Below are 5,592 nucleotides of genomic sequence, written 5' to 3' on the forward strand. Positions count from 1 at the left end.
CCACACACACATTTCCTCGGTTCTATTTTTGCAGTTGCAGTCCATGTTTCTGCCTTTATTTAGTCAACTATATTTGGCTTGGAAAATGTATCATTACACTATATGCACTGACTAGATAGCTTCCTGTCTTCATATTTTTAAATTGTTGAAATGCAAAAGGCAATAAATGCCCTTATTTTTCCTATTGCCGTTTTCCAATACTTACTGTATCATCCTGTGAAATTGTTTAACTGTAACTGCCAACAACTTCTTTGTCAGAGATTTTGCTTTTTGGAGTAAAATTGATAAATAATGATATGTTCCCAGGCTTCCAGCAGAGGTTTTGACTGTGAGAATAGAAAATTATTGAACGCTAATCAAAGTATTTGGGAGTTATGTGCAATTTTAAAGTAATCTAAGCCATTAGGTGGACAAGTTTCTCATCCACCTCTCGTTATAAAAATAACCCCACTCTGTTGTGGTACTCTCTTAGAGAGTAGATTTTACTTATTTGCCACCTGAGGAAACAAGAGGAGAAAAGAGGGAGAATTATCTCTTTAGAAAGATAATAAATATAGAAGGAATGATGATTAAGAGGCCAGGGAGTTGCTGTTCACAGAGCCAGCTACTGAGAGGATTGAATAAGGGGAGAAAGTATACAGCTCTTTTAATGATTAGATGGAATTTGTTTGTTACGAACAAAATTCAAACACTGGGAGTGCTAATATGCAGATAGCTTCTGTCTGAATAATGAATAGGCATTCACTAGATGTAATTCAGCTGCAGTGAAATCTTATCAGCCCTTCACCACTGACTATCTCTTCCCACAGCCTGTAGAGAGAGTTTGGGATGACTAGGTTTCTAACTTTAGCCCCTCCACTAAGTGCCTAAAATTAGGTGGGTTGAAAAATGGACTTAAAGAACATGCCACTCAATGGAAAAGCTAGCTTTGAACCTGGAGAACTCCCACCTGCAATCTGCATATTAGAGTATCAGAAACATGTGCTATATATGGGTGGGATAAAAACAGTACTGCTGTTTGTGGGCACGTTGCATTTCTGCTGATATTCAGTAGTCATACTTGAGATGGCTTTCTGTGACTATTTAAAACACACTGAGTTCTCATTGGCATATCTTAACTTTCCAAGCAAATATTCATAGATTCTGTTCATCAGCTTTATTTGTTGCTCAGAAAAGACTTGTGTTGGTCCACCTCTTAATATCTGGATATTGAATTCTCACAGACACTGCAAATGGCAATAGCGAATTATAAAAGCTAAGTGATCTTGGCCAGCTTTTTAAAGTTGAAAATATTTTATCCCTCCCTTTTTTTTTTAATCTATAGCATTAACACTGAGAGGATATCCTCTTTTCCGTAAAATATGTGGTCAAAAATCTGGCTTCCAACAATGTCAGCAGTGCCCTTTTCCGAAGTCAGTAACCTCTTTTGAGCTAAGCCCTGAAATGAACCTATTGTGGACATGACTAGCATTTTATGACCTGGCCATGATAAATGGAGAATTAGTCCTGTGTTACTCTTCCATTCCAGTTAATCACTTTGCAATTTTGAAACAGCAGAGGGAGATTAGATTACGTTCATTTTTAACATTAGGAAAACTATTTTCTCCTCAGTAATGTCATGCGATTCTTAACATCACACAAGATGTGATGTTACCTAGGAGCTCAGTAATCTTGGCTCCCAGCATTAATAATGTTTAATTATATAATATGATTTATCACTATGTTTGATTAATTTCCTTCGAAATGTAAGGCAAATGTTTTGCAACAATGGTAGCCATTAGTACTGTATCATTGGGACACAGGACAATTTCATGTTCTTTTGATTAATTGTATCTCACGTTGTCCTGTTATAGCAGCGTATTTTTGTGCTGGGGATTCAGTGCAGAGGGTGACCAGCGAAGAGCACAAAGGACAAATTTTGCCATTTTCAATTTGATGTTTCATGTGCTCTGCAACATTAGCTTTAATGCAGGTGGAGGAGGAGAGGAGGAGTAACCTGTTATCCAGACTTTCGTGCTGATTCCTAATTCTTGTCTGAAAGCAGTGCTTTTGAAAAGACCATTCTCAACTCTGAGAGCTTATCCACACTCTCTAAGTATGGCAGTAGGATATTTACTTTGTGTTTTATCAAATTTTCCAACAAACTGTTTAATGCTTTTCTTCGAGGACTTTATTATTTTAAAGTTTACCAATTATTTCTAAATTAAATTTGTCCTATTACAACCATAAATATATATACGAATTTCTGTTTACGTTTTCTTCTTCTTGACTGCCTGTATATAATTTTCTCTTTTCCTATTGTGAGGGCCTTAATTCTTTTTCTCCTCAGCATCTGTTTTTTTTCTGAAGATACAGCATTTTATATATTTATATTACATGTATATTAATTTACATTACTTGTATATTTAAGTAACAGGGTTTTTAGTTTTTAAATCCCCCTTGGTTCTTTTTCAGTTTCTTTTTCGGTTTGTGATAAGAAACTAATTAATTTCCCTCCCTCCTGTATGCTTGAAATCTGTGGAGAGTGGTTCTTAATGACTTCTGTCTTTTATGTAAAAATAAAATGAGTTTTTATCCTGATAACATTTCAAACACCCAAATTTGTCATTAGGGAATTCTTCAGCTTTCAAGCCTTTCTAAAAGACTATTATTTTTCATTATGAATGAGAGTTAAAATCTTCATTAGTTGTGCCTATGCTTGGATAAAAGATATGAAGCTGTTATATCTGCTACTAAGAATGATGTAACTGATCTGGTATTTAAAAATACCAGAGTGAGTAGGTAGTTGTGGGAGATAATATGAACACTTTTAGAAGGTGTCTTGCTTTCCAGTAACCATGGACCTTAATGTACATTTATAGATACCTGAATTTTTAGCATTTATACGTTGATTTTTTTTCACCAGAGTCTTGTTTGAGTTTCACCTTTTGTATGTGGTATACAAATATTCAAGCAACTAAACAATTACATATAACAGAGTAGTTAGTTAACAGGCATATGAAGCATCAAGCCAAAGATAGAATTTGCAGTGAGTAAACATGGGACAGAAATAGGAATGTGAAGGCGAAGGAATCTATTTTGGAGCATGGAGTTGTTCTTGTGCTTTAAAAACCCTCAGGAGCATGTAACAGGTTTTTTTGAGCTTCACAGCTAAAACTGCTTTGTAGATTTTACACCTTTCAGCATTCATGTTATTGAAATATTTTGTTTCAAAAGTTTTGCACCACAGACACTACAGTGCATTGCATTTGCTTTGCTTTGCTAATTAATAAACCCTTTTGTTCGTTGCTTGCTATGAGTTTGGATTTTTTTTATCTGGAAGTGATCGTTAACAGCACATGGAAGATAACATGCTGAAAAGAAAGTGAAAAAGTTGTTCTACCTTAAGGCTAATATTCGCTATTTTTATTGCACCCAAAGAAGAAAATTCTGTGAGAAGCAGTATTTTTGTGTAATTCCAGCATTAGTCATAAGAGCTATAGCATTAACCAAAGGCTGCATGTACACCTACAGTGTAGCATTTTGCTCTTGTGTGCTGGTGCTGTTGGAGTCCTTTCCTCGTTGCCTTGAATGCTGCTCAATTCAGCACTGGATGCTGCAGTCCTGTATTGTGGTGCAGGTCACGTAGCACTGAATGAACAAGGTTGCATGAATAATGTGCTTTTTATTCAGCGATTGGATAAAAATTAATGCCCTCAACACCTACGTACATCCAATCTCCACTGCTTCCTGTGTGCTTATTCTTCCAGAAGCTTTAATTATTTATCCTTGGAGAGAATTTGACAGTTGCAAGTAGTCACGACTCAGCAGGTTAACCATACAAACACCAGAACTGATCTCCATGTCAAGTACACTCAAATGTCTCGTGGAATCAAACGTTGATTTTGAAGTGATGTGACTCCAGATTAACAGGGGAAAAAAATGGCATCCCTAACTGATGCATATTTTTAAATTTAATGCTGTCTTTAATTCAATTAAAATTGGTTTAATATTCTTGCTAATTCTTTAAAGACCGAAGTGTGTGATATGCTGTAAATACTCACATGGGCATTTTGCAACGGAAATACATTTTCAGGAGAGAAGGGTCAAGTAGTTAATAAGACAGAATATATGCACAGTTGCCCATCATACAGTGTTGCGTAGTAATGAGAAAAAACTGGAATTACATAAGATGCCTGCAGAGTTTGCTACTCGATCTTTACAAAGTGTGTTCAAATTAAAGCAAAGCTGTGGGCATAATAGGAGTCAGTATGACCATATACACTAGAAGAAAAACAGCCTTAGAAATAAACTGTAACTTCTTTATATTTGCTAGAGAGAGAAAAAAGGGAGGAGAGCATGTGTGTGTGTGTATGTGTATATATGCATTCAAATAAATAAACACATTTTGTCTACTTGATCTGAGTGCAAGAAGACTATCGAAGGAACAGCAAGATAAATTTCCATGTGAACTCTTTTTTTTTTTTTTTTTTTTTAGTAAAAATATTTATTATGTGGCTGCATTTTAGAAGGCAAGGCTAGAAAGGCCACTGTTAGACTACCTTTCTGCAGCTTGTTGAATAATGTTACTGTATTATCTGACTGGACTGCATGAATCACAGCAGGTGGGAGCAAATCTGTCTGCATCATCAGACTGCATAATGTGGGAGTATGCACAGCACTAGTAGCTACTAATGGATTGATTTAAGCCTTAGGAACTACCCAGAAAATCTATACCTGATGCAGACCTTATCTATCCATGCTAAGAGCAGACCCAAAAGTGTAATGTGCAGTGGTTTTGTTTTGTGCTTTTGTTTGCATACAATAGAGCCAATTGGGTGACTGATTACAGCAGCAATTCACCCAGAGTTGTGACAGCCTCTCTGAAGTTTTAATAAACACAAGGTATTTTCCTTGAAAGTAACTGACTAGTCTACTGAAGAATTCATTCACAGAAGACATGTTCCTTGTATAATATGAAAGAGTAGAGAAGATCTTAACAGCAGCTCCTTTTTACCTTTTGTTCTAAGAATTATTAACTGTTAAGCTTATTTCAAGCCTGTTGGTAAACTGCAGATTGCACAGTATCATATTTAGTGCTATTGAAATGAATGTGCAGCTGAATAGCTCGACCAACGGCTGAGATTTGCCAAAATACTGAGGAGTCATGAGATTTGTATTCTAACTAGGGATAGTAATCATGATCGTGATGAGATGAATGTTTGACGGATGAACTGAACTGGTTCTAACTGCTTTAGAGTGTGGAACTTGGCAAACTCAGATTTTAAATTTCTGAGTCTTAGCATGAGAAATATTAACTGAAATAACCATAATAAAAACAAGCGTACCGAAGTAAGATGATGTGCTCAGGTACTGTCTGGTGCCTCTTTTAAGCATTTATGACAGGTTTATGTCAGTCTGCATGAGGGTACAGGTGACAGGCAGTTTGGCATACTTCATGAGATAGATTAAGGGCATATGGACAGTCTTAGGACTTCAGAGGAAGGCAAACATGGTCTGGAGTCCCAAAGTTATATTAGAAAATCATTACCAATTCTATGGTTCTTAGTCCTAGATGCAAACACTGCTCTATGGCGTAACACAAAATTCTGC

Source organism: Manacus vitellinus, unplaced genomic scaffold (assembly GCF_001715985.3).
Source record: "Manacus vitellinus isolate BGI_N305 unplaced genomic scaffold, ASM171598v3 scaffold_9_pilon, whole genome shotgun sequence".
NCBI lineage: Eukaryota > Metazoa > Chordata > Aves > Passeriformes > Pipridae > Manacus > Manacus vitellinus.